Consider the following 17,538-nt stretch of genomic DNA (forward strand, 5'->3'; position numbering starts at 1 on the left):
TCTACAAAAGCATTGTTAGTACCGAGCTTATGAGATGTGAATGTGAATCGTAGGATGATGGCATGTGCAAGATATTTGGAGAAATATTTGGTGTTTACCTTCCAAAATTTATTAAAACTCAGTCGCTGATCGCCTAAAATAATGCTGGTTTTTCTGCCGGGTGATAGAGTAAAATGGAATGTCACAAATGGACAAGCTGGTATTACGACTTTGAAATAGGATTGCACTCAGCCACGCAAGGAACTACTGATTTTATACGTCCGGTGATCTGTCCTCCGGCTCTGTCGTCTGGTATAGTGGCGCGCTGAGTCGATGACTGCTCGGTTAGTGCACTACATTAGTTCCTTTCGCTCTAACGAAGCTAGCCCCTGAACAATCAATACACTTTTCATTCTGAATTAGCTCTATTGCGTTGAATTCGTAACACTCACGCGTTTTCCTCCCGAATTCACTTTGCCCTTAGGAAAACACAGGGCAAGCCATGAAAATGATTCATTGCGTACGTGCAGTCTTAATCGGATCCTGGGGATACCCCAGCAGCCTGCAGCGAATATATGGAATCAAAGTTGAAACATGATATCCAAGATATACACTGACTGACAGAGCAAATGCAACACCAAGAAGGAGTGGTCAGAACTTTATGCCAATTGCAGGGTAAACTGACGTCACTGAGGTATGCTCATGATGTGAAATGCGCCGCTGTGCTGCGCACGTAGCGAACGATAAATGGGACACGGCGTTGGCGAATAGCCCACTTCGTACCGTGATTTCTCAGCCGACAGTCATTGTAGAACGTGTTGTCGTGTGCCACAGGACAAGTGTATAGCTAAGAATGCCAGGCCGCCGTCAACGGAGGCATTTCCAGCAGACAGACGACTTTACGAGGGGTATGGTGATCGGGCTGAGAAGGGCAGGTTGGTCGCTTCGTCAAATCGCAGCCGATACCCATAGGGATGTGTCCACGGTGCAGCGCCTGTGGCGAAGATGGTTGGCGCAGGGACATGTGGCACGTGCGAGGGGTCCAGGCGCAGCCCGAGTGACGTCAGCACGCGAGGATCGGCGCATCCGCCGCCAAGCGGCGGCAGCCCCGCACGCCACGTCAACCGCCATTCTTCAGCATGTGCAAGACACCCTGGCTGTTCCAATATCGACCAGAACAATTTCCCGTCGATTGGTTGAAGGAGGCCTGCACTCCCGGCCTCCGCTCAGAAGACTACCATTGACTCCACAGCATAGACGTGCACGCCTGGCATGGTGCCGGGCTAGAGCGACTTGGATGAGGGAATGGCGGAACGTCGTGTTCTCCGATGAGTCACGCTTCTGTTCTGTCAGTGATAGTCACCGCAGACGAGTGTGGCGTCGGCGTGGAGAAAGGTCAAATCCGGCAGTAACTGTGGAGCGCCCTACCGCTAGACAACGCGGCATCATGGTTTGGGGCGCTATTGCGTATGATTCCACGTCACCTCTAGTGCGTATTCAAGGCACGTTAAGTGCCCACCGCTACGTGCAGCATGTGCTGGGGCCGGTGGCACTCCCGTACCTTCAGGGGCTGCCCAATGCTCTGTTTCAGCAGGATAATGCCCGCCCACACACTGCTCGCATCTCCCAACAGGCTCTACGAGGTGTACAGATGCTTCCGTGGCCAGCGTACTCTCCGGTTCTCTCACCAATCGAACACGTGTGGGATCTCATTGGACGCCGTTTGCAAACTCTGCCCCAGCCTCGTACGGACGACCAACTGTGGCAAATGGTTGACAGAGAATGGAGAACCATCCCTCAGGACACCATCCGCACTCTTATTGACTCTGTACCTCGACGTGTTTCTGCGTGCATCGCCGCTCGCGGTGGTCCTACATCCTACTGAGTCGATGCCGTGCGCATTGTGTAACCTGCATATCGGTTTGAAATAAACATCAATTATTCGTCCGTGCCGTCTCTGTTTTTTCCCTAACTTTCATCCCTTTCGAACCACTCCTCCTTGGTGTTGCATTGTCACTGTCAGTCAGTGTAAATAATCTGGCTGCCTGCTGTCATTTCTTGATGGTTACAGTACTTTTGCATCCATCTCTTGGCACAGGCAAGAGCAAAGTGTAGCTTCCACTGAAGTCCCAGTCTCATCCATGGCTGTGACCATATGGAAGCTGTTGGGGTATGGGTGGTGCTGATTAATGACATTCAGAGCACAACCAGCGTGTCTGAGTGTCATGAAAGATGTTGTTCATAGGGTTAGTTGTGCTACAATAGCACTGTCTGGCCCAGTGAGGAAAGCAATGGCAAACTACCTCACTCCTCATCTTGCCTAGTACGCCTCATTTTGGTACTGCCATTGGTTTGTGTGGTTTCCCTGTAACAGCATAGCCTTTGGTGATGCTATTTGAGGATCCAACCAGCCTCTGGGCTGATGACCTAACAGACAGACAAATAATCCGGACAAGAAACAAATTACGAACACCTCGTCCTTACTCATCACATCTAAAGACCAATTTTCGAATTTGTTAAATAAAACAAGCTTTAGAAATGCATAGCTCATACGTAAGGCTTCTGATTCAGTGCGTAAACACCTTTAGTTACCAAAAACAACAAAATAATTCAATATCCCATCAGATTAATTAATTTCGTGAGGCTATTTCTAGCCGAGTGCAGCTCTTGTAAGGCAGACCCTCCTGTGAGTGTGGGCGGCATCTGCCATGTGTAGGTAAGTGCGTGTTAATGTGGTGGAGGATAGTGTAATGTGTGAGTTGCAGGGATGTTGGGGACAGCACAAACACACAACCCCCGGGCCATTAGAATTAACCAATGAAGGTTAGAATCCCCGACCGGGCCGGGAATCGAACTCGGGACCCCAACGAGTCGAACAATAAACTCGTGTCCTCATCCTGAGGTGGTGCATCTCTTTTCAGGCACACCCCCAATGGAGGTGAGCTGCATGTGCTATTTCAACCACATACCAGCCCTCTCGCCATTCTTAAATATCTGGCAGTACCGGGAATCGAACCCACGCCCCCGAGGACGGCAGCTAATAACACTAACCGCTGCGCTACGAAGGCAGTATTCCATCGAGACCCACGGACAGCGTCGTGTGTCGATAACCAGCTCCCGAACAGCAGCGAGAAGAAAGACCGCCTCACGTCAACCCATGTTAGGGAAATATTGACATACAAGTTAAGACGAAGTGTAATTCAGTTCAGTGTATTGTTTAGAATGGAGTTGCTTATACTGTTATTGGCGTAGCTGTTGACTTAGCCAGTGTGAACATTAATGCAACAATGTTGAAACGATTTCTCCGTGATACTGACATTGACAACGCCTTCCTACAAGAAGGCTCCCTTCTTGTGTTACCCACATCCTCACCAGAGATGTACACATTCCGGAGAGTAGGCAGGAAAGCTAGTCGCACGTAGGCAACACATAAGGCAGGCTGCTGCACTCCTGTCCAGGTCAAGCTCAGCCCAGCTTCGGCAGGCTACAGGCTAACTTGCTTGCTTACATTCTTCTTCCTACTGGCTAATCAACGTAGCAGTTTAATTTACATTTATTTGTTCATTGTGAAGGTAGACAGTAATGAGGCTACTTGCCTGAATTTATATAGGATTCGTCAACACAATATTTAAGTAATGATTATTTAGTATTATGTCAGTATTTACAAAGTAATGTTTAAATTTACTTACTACAGACGTCTTGTGTAAACAAAATAACTAATAATGTTTCACTCCGTCAAAAATATTTGTCTAAATAAATACCAGTACCTCTGTACAAATTATTTCGATATAGAAATAAACCCAGTCCAGAAAGCCAAGAAAAACGGCCGAGAGGATTCGTAGTTCTGACCACACGACACGTCATAAAATGCAGGCCTTCGAGATGAGCAGCGGCTGCTTGGTAGGACATGCCCCTTAGGGGCTATTGCGCCCTTGTGTTTGCTTTTCTTTATTTAGATAAACATAATTAAAATTGAGGTAAATATCGCTATAAATGTATTATGGAAATGTCGAAGAGGATCAGAAGCAAAGAGATACATAATATAAATACAAGTGAAAAATATCTCAATAGACACTAATTTAAAGTGAAGTTCTTGGGATGAATTCGATAATTTAGCAATCCTCTCCCCACAAAAATAAAATAATATCTATATATATGAGTTTTGTCTGTACATTGCTCAGAATTTAAAAATAATGGTATTTCTGTATCGGTCATGTCCATAGTAACAAGAAAATGCACTTTTTACTTTTCCGTAATTTCTGTCTGTCTGTCTGTCTGTCTGTCTGTCTGTCTGTCTGTCTGTCTGTCTGTCTGTCTGTCTGTCTGTCTGTCTGTCTGTCTGTCTGTACACGCATCACGAGAGAACGGTTGAAGAGAATTTAATGAAAATCGGTATGTGAAGTCGGGGGATGATCCTCTACAATCTAGGCTATAAATCACTTTACTCACGCTGAGTGAAATGGTAGTTTAGGGGAAGGCCTAAAATTGAATTCTCAAATATTGTTGTTATTAGTAGTCCTATTTTGATGAAAATCGGTATGCAAAGTCAGGAAACAAGTCGCTATAGTCTAGACTGTAAATTATTTTATTCACGCTGAGTGAAATGGTAGTTTAGGGGAAGGCCTAAAATGTAATTCTCAAATGTTTATTTGAGGTGTAATCGATGAATGCTGCATAACTAAGGTTATATAGTATTAAATTTCCTATTATTCATGTCTTATACATTGTTACCGTACTGGCTATGATCACAAAGATATTAATGAATTTTGATTTTTGTTACTAAGTCCATATCAGCGCCGAGTAACGAGGAAATGGGTAAACAGTATTTAATGAAAATCGGTGTGTAAAGTCAGAGAATAAGAAACTACAGTTTATGGTATAAAATATTTTACAAATCACAGAGTCGAAAGAAAAATAAGTGTGAAGGCCTACAATATAGAAAGCTCATAACATTGATCAACAATATTACATTGACCATTGTTTGTCGTGATGTGCTTTGTGTCTTCTGTTGCCCCTCATCTCCGGTAGATACGATTACTGCTGCGTACAGAGTATTTTTTTATTTGATTTACGTCGCACCGACATAGATAGGTCTTATGGCGACGATTGGATAGGAAAGGGCTAGGAGTGCATTAGGCCTTAATTAAGGTACAGGCCCAGCATTTGACTGATGTGAAAGTGGGGAACCACGGAATACCATCTTCAGCGCTGCCGACATTGGGGTTCGAATTCACTATCTCTCGGATGCAAGCTGACAGCTGCGCACCGCTAACCACACGGTCAACTCGCCCAGTCGTACAGAGTTTAACAGCCTGCCTGAATATTGATGGGAAGTAGCTGTGGAGTTAGATAACTTTCTTCCTTAGCATGCCATTCCCCTGGTTTATAAATTTTCTGATACTACTGGTACGTAACGCACTGGATTATCATAGCATTCGGGCTATTCAATCCCTACTCTGAGGCACTGATTGGAATGAACAGTGTGCATATTTAGCGGAATAATGGCAGATGTGTGTTCATGGCAATCTGCGGCCTGGTCATCCCAGCTCTGGAACTTTGGAATATTAGATTGGCACCGCAATCTAACCGCAGCACTGTTCGTTAAAAGTGATAAAACGTGCGGCTTTCCATTTGATCGAGTATTATATATGATATCATTGCTTTTAATCGCTAAATTCATACGTTTTTGTAATGACCTATGTTGATTTCAGGTTAGGAAAACCACAAAGTCAGTCTTTCTGAGAATCCCGTAGCGAAGCACGGGTACATCAGCTAGTATAAATATATATTTTAGATGTGTATTTTTGACACTTGCTCCCTTAGTTTGTGATCTCCTAATACATCTCTCATTCCAATATTTAATCCATGGACAAATTACCATTTCTGTGTATTACTGTGAGTTCATTACGTCTTTGTGCATCAAGAAGCGAACGGTTTTCAGTGATTGAATTCGCCGAGGGTCCGCGTCTGTGGTGTAGTGGGTAGTGTGATTAGCTGCCAACCCCGGAGGCCAGGGTTCGATTCCAGGCTCTGCCACGAAATTTGAAAAGTGGTACGGAGGCTGGAACGGGGTCCACTCAGCCTCAGGAGATCAACTGAGTAGAGGTGGGTTGGATTCCTACCTCAGCCATTCTGGAAGTGGTTTCCCGTGGTTTCCCACTTCTCCTCCAGGCAACTGCCGGGATGGTACCTTATTTAAGGCCACGGCTGCACCCTTCCCTCTACTCAGCTGACCTCCCGAGACTGAGTGGACCTCGTTCCAGCCTTCGTATTACTTTTCAAATTTCGTGGCAGAGTCGGGAATCGAACCCGGGCCTCCGGGGGTGGCAACTAATCACACTTCCCACTACACCACAGAGGCGGACCCTTGGGGAATTCAATCACTGAAAAACATTCGCGCCTTGATGCGTAAAGACGTAATGGACTCACCTAATACACAGAAATGGTAATTTATCCAGGGTACCCCTTCCAATCTTCCAGACCCCCCTCCCCACAAGGCACCTGTTCGGCATAGCAGGTGAGGCCGCCTGGGCGAGGTATTGGTAATCCTCCCCAGTTGTATCCCCGACCCAGAGTCTGAAGCTCCAGGACACTGGGAGTCGGGAATCGAACCCGGACCTCCGGGAGTGGCAGCTAATCACTACACCACAGAGGCGGACCCTTGGGAAATTCAATCACTGAAAAACATTCGCGCCTTGATGCGCAAAGACGTAATGGACCCACAGTAATACACAGAAATGGTAATTTATCCCGGATACCCCTTCCGATCTTCCCAACCCCCTCCCCGCTACCCACCAGTTCGGCATAGAAGGTGAGGCCACCTCGGCGAGGTAATGGTTATCTTCCCCAGTTGTATCCCTGACCCAAAGTTTGAAGATCCAAGACACTGTCCTTGAGGCGGTAGAGGTGGGATCCCTCGTTGAGTCCGAGGAAAAAAACGACCCTGGGGGTTAAACATATAAAGAAGAAGAGGAAGAAGAAGGAGAAGAAGAATTCCGCGAGGAACTGATGATCCTCGCTCTGGATGCACACGTGGCGGATGTTTTCAGCATTTTCTCGCTACACAGGGAATCCAGGGAATCGTTTGGAAATTACTTTTCCACCACCGCAGTATATCTTTGTCGTCAATAAAGCCCTCTTATAAGTACCTACTGACCTCATCATGTATCTACACTAACATAGAGCGGCTTACGCGTCGAATCAGTAGTAATCTCCACGTACACACTTGTCAAGTCCGGCACTCCAAACGGCTCTCATGAAGCTTGTCAGGCTTATGAAAATCCAGGTTTTGTCCCGCTAGTACTATCGTGACCGGGCGAGTTGGCCGTGCGCGTAGAGGCGCGCGGCTGTGAGCTTGCATCCGGGAGATAGTAGGTTCGAATCCCACTATCGGCAGCCCTGAAGATGGTTTTCCGTGGTTTCCCATTTTCACACCAGGCAAATGCTGGGGCTGTACCTTAATTAAGGCCACGGCCGCTTCCTTCCAACTCCTAGGCCTTTCCTATCCCATCGTCGCCATAAGACCTATCTGTGTCGGTGCGACGTAAAGCCCCTAGCAAAAAAAAAAAAAAAAGTACTATCGTGCTCAGTACAAGTGCACCCTTGCTTCGCTGACGCGCAAGCTAAGCTGCTTCGCTTGTTGCAGAGTAGCTCGGACAAGCAACCCTGAAGTAGAATTTGTACAACTTTGATTCTCACATTACAACCAGTACATAAATATTGGCAACAGTAGCGACAATTACGAATTAGAAGTGGTGAGGGCACAAAAATATATACAGGGTGGTCGGAAGCAACGTGAAACAAGTATACAGACGTTGAAGAGTTGGTCATACTGATAAGTAATTTGAAAATTATATGTCGATATATCACGCCGTTATCGTTCTATCAGCTGCTGAAGTTAGGCAATCAGATTGCTTCGTGGGAGAATTGAAATGGGCTTAAAGAGTCGATGTTGCTAAATCTGCGCGTGGTTTGAATTTTGAAGCCTTCTAAAAAGTATCCTCCCCATAGAGGTTTTACATGTTGCCATTGATGCTTTCACGGGTTATGCCGTGTCAAGAAAATAAGGTGAAATTCTTTACGTTCGAAGAGAAATGTGCTCTGCGTCATAAGAAGAAAATCTCTACTATCCACGAGAGCTTTGAATGCAGGTATTATAATAGAAGTGTGAATGGTATGTTCATTCGTCACCAGATGGCTCCCTGGACGCAATTCAGCGCTAGCGTTCGCAGCATCAAACACTAAGACGCCGTGGGTTTCAACCAATGCCACCGTAGCATGCTTTCTATGGGGCGAACCTATCAGCAGGGTAGTCCTTGTACAAGTCCCCCCAACCCACTGGAGGAGTTTATTTCTTCTATTGGCGCTCTCATAAGCCACCCGCAGATTTAGCAACAGCGCCTCGCAAAGCCCATCTGAATTCTCCCGCGAAGCGATCTGATTGGCTAACTTCAGCAGTTGATAAAATGGCATCGGCGATAGATATCTAATCATTTTTTCCAATTATTTATCTGTATGACCAACCTTCCAACGTTCCTATATCCGGTTCACGTTCTTTCCTACCAACTTGTAGACAATAATATTCCCGGGTTTTAGAGATACAGTATATCGGGTGAAAGTGGTGAAGGTGGAAGGGGGGGGGGTGGGGGAGGACATAAAATTGAACAATATAGGTACAGAATGGAAAGATTTTTAATGATCCCTGAGCGAACTTCGACCGAGAGGTAAAGTTTCACTGTCTACCAACTTAAGTGCGGTAATAATAGCTTTTCTGGTTGAGATTTTTATTCAATACTATACAATAAAACTTTCACAAAAGGAACAACATTTCACATGCATTACTAACAAATAAAAGTACGGAATGATTGCACAATTAAAGTCATTTAGTATTTGACTGCACACTAACGAAGTAACAGACACTAGATAGATCTGCATAGAGATATTGGCTGACAAGGAAACTCTTCCAAACATAAGTCTCCGACCTGACTGATATTTGGTACAACGACTTCAGTAGAAATGCTTTATTCGGCCATATAAAATTAGAGGCACAGTCGTAAATTTAGCTCCTGTTTTGGGGTGGAAAAAATTTGTTCATTTAGGTACCGCACAGACGGGAGTGAGCGGCGGGAAGCAGGTAGTGGCGGGACAGCCCGCCAGTTCATGTGCCACGTTCTCACTCTTTCTCTCTCGCACACGCATTACTTCCTCACATCTGTCTGCTTCCTACCGCTCGCTCATGTCTACGCGCTGTGCTTAAATGAGCGGCCATATTTGAGTAATATGTACGTCATTCGCTTAGTGTTCTATGATCGGGGAAGACTTTTCGCTGGTTTGACATCATCTTCAGGTGTCCTCCAATAATTATCTTCTATACTTTATAGGTGTGGAAATATTGTCTTACGTTTAACACGGTTTTGGTTCCCTGTTGGTTCATAAATACCTATTAGGGTAGTATCGTTAACGTGCTCGGATATAATTATTCTTGAACAGTGCACACCTTCGAGTTCCGAATCACATTATTGTTAGGAAACCTGTTCCTGTTCAAGCAAGCACGCCGATCAGTGGCGGCGATTACGGGCGACTCTGCCCCCACCCCCACACACACACACTTTGTGGAGAAAACATTACATTTTTATTCCATTTTAGTATGCCTGAAGCAAGGAATTATTAAAATGAATCAATTTGTACAAACACTGTTGACTTATAAGCTAACTCCTTCCTTGATTTCCTTAATTATTAAGAAAAAAATATGCACTAAATATCCAACCGATTGGTACAGCGCAGCAGCAAGTAGTGGGCACTCACGCAACAGCGTGTGCTTTGAGCTGTGAGGAAGGGTAGCAGGGGTATACGATAACAGCATAATTCACAATCTTGCCGCTCACACTCGTTAGTCCGGCAGTCTCACCCACAAGGAAACCATTCGAACTTGGACCTTTAAGTGAATTGGTGCTGTCAACTTACTATCCGAAGTTCCACAGGTTCACACTAGAGCAGGGCCTATCAAACGCCCAAAATCTCACGCGTGCAGAGCGAGGCGCAAGAGCTCCGTGCACTGTGCATCGGTGCCGCTCGCCATGACTCGGATCAACGCTTCGTCTCTGGGCTACTCGGCTAAGCTCGGCTCTACTCGGCTATACTCGGCTCAACTCAGCCCGGATTTGGAGCGCTACGGCGCAAGTGGGGCAGAGGGAGACAGGCGGAGCGAGCGAGACAGGCGTGAGGAAAGAAAGAGTAAGCGCTATTGTTCCAAATCGAGGAGTGGGGGTCTGCACTCTGGTCAACCAAGCCAAGTCGTCTTTTGCACCGTGCACAGTGCATGCACCACGCGCATGCACTCTGAGAGGCCCTGCACTAGAGCTAAACCCATGATCTCCGCAAAATATACGGAACTCGAAACTTTAACAAACTGAAATTTACAGTATTAAGTGCACCGTACAGAACTATTACACATGATGTAAAATAACTGAATATCTCCCAGATAAGAACTTGCTTTGATAATTTATATCAGGCATTTAGTGTTTTTGTATTACATGCCAAGGTAATATCGAAACGAAAGACAAAATTATTTTTCACTTATTTCATATGTTCGCAATTTACTTAATTAAATTCTGATAATTCCTCAAGGGCAGTGACCTGTATCGTGAGATTTTGGGGCGGGAATGGAACTGGGGAGGAGGACCAGTACCTCGCCCAGGTAGCCTCGCCTGCTGTGCTGAACAGGGATCTTGTTGGGAGATGGGAAGATTGGAAAGGATAGACAAGGTAGAGGGAAGGAAGCAGCCGTGGCCTTAAATTAGGTACTATTCCGGCATTTGCTTGGAGGAGAAGTGGGAAACCACGGAAAACCACTTCCGGGTTGGCTGAGGTGGGAATCGAACCCACCTCTAATCAGTTGACTTCCCGATGCTGAGTGAACCCCGTTCCAGTCCTAGTACCACTTTAGAAATTTCCTGACAGAGCCTTGGGTACCCTCGCTGAATCCGAAGAAAGAACCAACCCTAGACGGTAAACTAATTAAGAAAGAAAGACTGTCCTATTATCCACTCAATCACTTGCTGTTTGAACTGGGATAATGCTGTCACAACCAATCGAATCGGCTTCTGGTTGTCGATGTCTGCGAGGAGCAGGTTCATGTGTCGACACATTGTTGTGTACAACGATAAGCAATGCTTTTGAAGATGAGTCTTATCACCGTTTGTGATTAGCTGGTCTCATCATTCTGCACTAACAATATACATGCATTTCTGAAGTATGCATATTCCATCTTAAAAATATTTCCTTACATTGTTCATTCTCGAGAAGTGAGCAGTATTCTTAACGGTTGTAGTAGACTTTACGTGGATAGTTTATTAAGCATACGACTGCGTGATGATTAACGAAGCTAACAGGTATCGCTTGTAGTATTTAGATTGGATGAGTGTTTGTGAAACATATAATGCAGTCAATACGTGAAGAAGAGTTGTACTGGATGTAAGTATACTGAGAATGGGTGACAATCCACTTATACACAATAACAATAAGTTTCAGGGAGGTTGTAAGATAATTTAAGTCACAGTTCGCCGCAGAATTTTGCCCCGTCGAATCTTCTGTTCGGTAAACACAATTCAAATCCCCGGCGAGGATTTTTTTCTCTTTTCTTTACACCGTTACAGCCTCATTGGACCACGATTATTTAGGTTTCAAACCCGGGCCTCCGGGGGTGGGAGCTAATCACACTAACCACTACCTCACAGAGGCGGACTACGACAGTATTTAACGTACATTCAGGATATTGTGGACGGTGTTATTATTCGTGCTCTTTTGTACCACATAGCCGGCCCCACGGTGTATGCGTAGCGTGCCTGCCTCTTACGCCGAGACGCCAGGTTTTATTCCCGGCCGGGTCAGGGATTTTTAAACGGATCTGAGGGCTAGTCCAAGGTCTACTCAGCCTACGTGATTACAATTGAGGAGCTGTCTGACGGTGAGATTGCGGCTTCGCTCTAGGACGGAGAGGATTTGTCGTGCTGACCACAAGACACCTCATATTCTGCAGGCCTTCGGGCTGAGCAGTGGTCGGTTGGTTGTTCAAGGACCTTCGGGATGGTAGGGGTGGAGATGGGGATTGTACCACATGAACAAAGATCGCTGGAAACTAATGAAAGTGGACAGCTGGAAGATAGGTATTGGTTTAACACAATGCCTCCTTGTTTGAACTCTTTCTTATTTGATGAGCTCAGTTCCAAGGTTCTTCTAAGGTATAATAAATGATTTTATCTGACATTCGTTATTTATTACAAGGCGCCTTTTGGTGAATGTACTGTTCGGAAAGTGTTATAATTTGTACTGCTAAGACCTTTTCAAGAAGCCCCGTGGCTCAGGCGGCAGCGTGCCGGCCTCTCACCGCTGGGTTCCGTGGTTCAAATCCCGATCACTCTATGTGAGATTTGTGCTGGACAAAGCGGAGGCGTTGTAATGACTTACAGCAACATTGTCAGAGAAAATTTGAAAATAATATTTCCAGAACAGTAGTTAAATCATGTGTAGAATAATAAAAATAAAGGTCATGAACTAATTGATTAATTCAGGTTAATACAACCTGACCAACGTACTCAACATCTGAAGACAGTAAATTTCCACATTTTGATAATAATAAGATGTCTATAAGTAGGATCACCGACAATAAAGTCTGCGTAACTTTCTTATTTATTTGTATTTTGCTTGTCCACATGCAATCAAATTTCACAATGATGCTTATTGATATGGAATGAAGAATCGGCAGCAGCACGAAATAGACAATTACTGTCACAAAACGGTAATAAAACGTTATTTGGTGGTCGAAATAACATAGAAAAATTTACAAATTTCGGCGCTCCTTACTAACTGTCTTGATTCACAGCACGAATTAAACTACTACCATAACTTAAAAAATTAAAATTAAAAGGCAGTTGAAATCCTGTTGATTTTATGAATGAGTTACAACCCTTGGCGTTTGTTATCGATAGTTTTTATTTCAAGACACAAAGTAAGCTGCAAACTAACACGTACCGGTACCATAACTTAAAACATTGGGATTACACAGGATTTCTAGAAGAAATGCAGTACGAGAACAGAAAAAAATTGGAGTATGGCTTTTGGTGCCGGGAATGTCCGAGGACATGTTCGGCGCCGCAGGTGCAGGTCTTTTGATTTGACTCCCGTAGGCAACCTGCGCGTCTTGATGAGGATGAAATTATTATGAAGACGACACATACACCCAGCCCCCGTGCCAGCGAAATTAACCAATGAGGTTAAAATTCCCGACCCTGCCAGAATCGAACCCGGGCCCCTTTAGCCAAAGACCAGAACTCTAACCCTGTAGCCATGGAGCTGGACACAAGAAGAGAATCTTGGATGTACTTGCAGAATAACTCAGGAAGTAGAATGTACGGCAATTCTCAGTGAAGCAAAGAAAGTGGAGAGGTACTGCGATAGAAAGAACTCAATTTTAATTTGCATTGGACATTACCGCTCATGGAAAATTTGAAAACTCTTCGTAGGTCACTTTAGCTACACAATGCAATTATCTCTTGCCTCATTGGCGAACTAAATCAACACGTAATCCGTATTCTTATTAAAGGCGACAATTTACTCTATATATAATCTGTCAAAACATTGCGCTCGTGTATTTGTAGGCGAACTTTAATTCTAAAACATAAATACGTAAATCGGTTCACTAGAGGCTCCAGACAAACGTCCAAAAATCTCGTTTTATTTAAATATACAGATTCTTATTAATACGTCTCCAGAAATAGCATTTACAGTTGTTGAATGAAAATCCACAGCCTGCCCCGGAGGAGCGCGACAGGCTTCGGCAGCCGGCACAGTTCCTATTCTCGCCGCTAGATGGGTGCTTCATTCATTCCATTCCTGACCCGGTAGAATGACTGGAAAGAGGTTGTGGATTTTACAGTTGTTATTAAACATAATTTCCATGGGTATTCCAAGAAATTTCAACTAATCGAAAGGTAAGATGTATTATAGGGAAGGATCCACCTTTCAATACTCCTTCCCTATAATATTGTACATCTTATTTTCTCTATTCAATACGGAACTATCATGAAGTTTTTAACTTTAAATAATCGAAAGGTATGTATAATTTTTATTAGCAAAGAGACATTATTAAGAGGTAAGGAAGTCGGCAGGTTAGGCGTTCTTTTTGAATTTCGTGCCCTCAGGATATCTTTCTCATGAGGTTGCTTCAGATCAGCTATAATTTAAGTTGATGGATTTCAAATTATCTGTTTTGAACCATATGTCCATAGTCATACTTACAATTCTCAACACTTTTCTCTATAATTTATTTATGATTTGTGAGTGTAAATTTCTAATTTAAAAGCTCTAATGTGACACATGCAGTCAATTATGCCCCTGGGCATGCAAAGACAACTATTAACCAGATATCATTATTATATAGGAGTGTTAAGTGGTAAGCCTAATAACATCCCCAGCCGTATTGTTTGACTTCGCTAATAATTTCGTGTGCCTATTTCTAGCCGAGTGCAGCCCTTGTAAGGCAGACCCTCCGATGAGGGTGGGCAGCACCTGCCATGTGTAGGTAACTGCGTGTTATTGTGGTGGAGGATAGTGTTATGTGTGGTGTGTGAGTTGCAGGGATGTTTGGGGCAGCACAAGTACCCAGCCCCCGGGGCCTTTGGAATTAACCAAAGAAGGTGAAAAGCCCCGACCCGGCCGGAAATCGAATCCGGGACCCTCTGAACCGAAGGCCAGCACGCTGACCATTCAGCCAAAGAGTCGGATGCTTGACTTCGCTGAACGCGTATAATTTCTCTCCTATCAAGTACCTCTCAGGTCTCGGAGCAGTGTTAAGACACTTGAGACACTCCATAAGTGATAACCAGAGCCTTCTGGTAAGAAGAGGTACATTATCAATTTTAACTTAATTATTTAAAAATCGATGAGAAACGCCCACATACTTATCCCTACACATCTTTTCTGGTGGATAAATTGCCAAATGTACACGTTCAAAATCGAGTTGTTAATGGAAGATACAGGGACTTACTAAACAAGTGGAATCGCCTAACATCACTAGAATGGGACTGTGGAGCTCCATGTCAAACCATAACTTACATCGTTGTCAGCAGCTATATTTTACGGGCTTATGAGTGTAGTTAGACTGACATACTGTCTTTCTGTTTACCCTCCAGGGTTGGTTTTTCCCTCGGACTCACCTCTAGAGCCACAAGAGCAGTGCCCTGGAACTTGAGACATTGGGTCGGGGGATTCAACTGGGGAGGATGACCACTGCCTCGCCCAGGCGGCCGCACCTGCCATGCTGAACAGGGGCCTTGGTGGGGGATGGGAAGATTGGAAGGGATAGACAAGCAAGAGAGAAGGAAGCAGCCGTGGCCTTAAGTTAGGTACCATCCCGGCATTTGCCTGGAGGAGAAGTGGCAAACCACGGAAATTCACTTCTAAGATGGCTGAGGGCTGAGGTGGGAATCGAACCCACCTCTACTCAGTTGACCTCCCGAGGCTGAGTGGACCCCGTTCCATTCCTGGTACCACTTTTCGAATTTTGTGGTTTTTGTTTTTTGCTAGTTGCTTTACATCGCACCGACACAGATAGGTCTTACGGCGACGATGGGACAGGAAAGGCCTAGGAATGGGAAGGAAGCGGCCGTAGCCTTAATTAAGGTACAGCCCCAGCATATGCCTGGTGTGAAAATGGGAAACCACGGAAAACCGTCTTCAGGGCTGTCGACAGTGGGGTTCGAACCCACTATCTCCCGCACCCGAGCTCACAGCTGCACGCTCCTAACCGCACGGCCAACTCGCCTGGTGTTTCAAATTTCGAGGCACAGCCGGGAATCGAACCCGGGCCTCTGGGTGTGGCAGCTAATCACACTAACCACTACACCACAGAGCTTGCATACTGTCACCAGATATAATGTACAGAACTATATTGGAACCTTTGATATTCACCTTTAACAATATCTTAGCTACGTTGAAATACATGTTCCATATTTACCTTTTTTTTTTTCAGATTTATCCAGAGTACTTTTCTTGTATTTTTTTAAGTCGTACCGACACAGACAAATATTATGGCGACGATGGGATAGGAAAGGCCTAGAAATGGGAAGGAAGCGGCTGTAGCCTTAATTAAGGTGCACCACGAGCCTTTGTCCGGTGTGAAAATGGAAAACCACGGAAAACCATCTTCAGATCTGTCGACAGTGGAGTTCGAACCCACTATCTCCCGGATGCAAGCTCACAGCTGCGCGCCCCTAATCGCCCGGCCAACTCGCCCGGTATATTCATAGTACTGTCGCTCATAATTGATAAAATAAAGTTTACATATTTACGAATGGTTTTAAGATATATTCCACCAGATACTGTGCACCCAAAATTATTCATGATTTCTCCTGTTACAAATATAAAAGTAGTGTACGATTTGGACAGCTGTGCCATGTCCTCATCCCTAATACAAATGTGTGGTTATTTATTACAGAGTTGTGTACAGTTTTGTATGTATCTCTGTATCATTGTGGATTAGAGAGGAAGCTGCCTCACCTTTGAATATTTGCTGGGTTGTAGATGCTATCGCTTCTCAATCAGGACAGTGAGGAACTAACGTTGTATTGATCTGTGCCGGCTCGTACCATCCTTTATCTTATCTATGATGGATCACCTCCCTACTGTACAATAATCCGTCATATTTTCGAGGACTATCATGTTTAGCGTCATCTTTACTCTGAAATGTTAGCAATCACTTGCCAGTTTTCGAAACATGCTCGCCATTGTCTGTCTGAAAAACGAACCAACCCACAAGCAATGCAATAGAACTCTCTAAATGGAATATTGAACAAGGTAGAGAATGTATAAAAATTTAGTGTCTATGCCATGAAATTGCATTGAATAGGGTTATTGTTTTTATTATTGAATAGCTGCAGTGGCTTAAGTGTGGACAGTATCCAGTATTTTGGCGATAGTTGGTTCGAACCTCACTATCGGCAGCCCTGAAGATGGTTTTCCGTGGTTTTCCATTTTCATACCAGGCAAAAGCTGGGGCTGTACCTTAATTAAGGCTACAGCCGCTTCCTTCCCACTCCTAGCTCCTTCTTGTCCCATCGTCGCCACATGACCTATCGGTGTCGGTGCCACGTAAGGCCAATTGCAACATCAATCAATCAATACTGATCTGCATTTAGGGCAGTCGCCCAGGTGGCAGATTCCCTATCTGTTGTTTTCCTAGCCTTTTATTAAATGATTTCAATGAAATTGGAAATTTATTGAATATCTGCCTTGGTAAGTTATTCCAATCTCTAACTCCCCTTCCTATAAATGAATATTTGCCCCAATTTGTTCTCTTGAATTCCAACTTTACTATTGAAATAATGTTCTTGTTTTCATTCTAAACACAGTATTCCTTCCAGCACTGGGAAGTTAGCGGCCATGTACTGAACTAAGGTACAGACCCAGCATTTGTCTGGTGCGAATGTGTAAAGGAATGACATAAGAAAGTGCACTTACGATTAAAACTTTGTACCGAAACAGAGATAGAGAAATTGAATATTT

The 17,538-nt window shown here is 44.5% G+C and overlaps 1 protein-coding gene across 1 annotated transcript in view; it reads right to left on the bottom strand.

Moving 5' to 3' along the window:
• Positions 1-16,583, bottom strand: part of LOC136862515 (uncharacterized) — an 82,204-nt gene extending 65,621 nt beyond the window's left edge. Inside the window, exon 1 of the mRNA XM_067138887.2 lies at positions 16,534-16,583. The gene's annotated coding sequence lies outside the window, so the exon portion shown is untranslated. The remainder of the gene's footprint in view (positions 1-16,533) is intronic.
• Between the last annotated feature and the right edge of the window lie 955 nt (positions 16,584-17,538).

Source organism: Anabrus simplex, chromosome 1, assembly GCF_040414725.1.
Source record: "Anabrus simplex isolate iqAnaSimp1 chromosome 1, ASM4041472v1, whole genome shotgun sequence".
Taxonomy (NCBI): domain Eukaryota; kingdom Metazoa; phylum Arthropoda; class Insecta; order Orthoptera; family Tettigoniidae; genus Anabrus; species Anabrus simplex.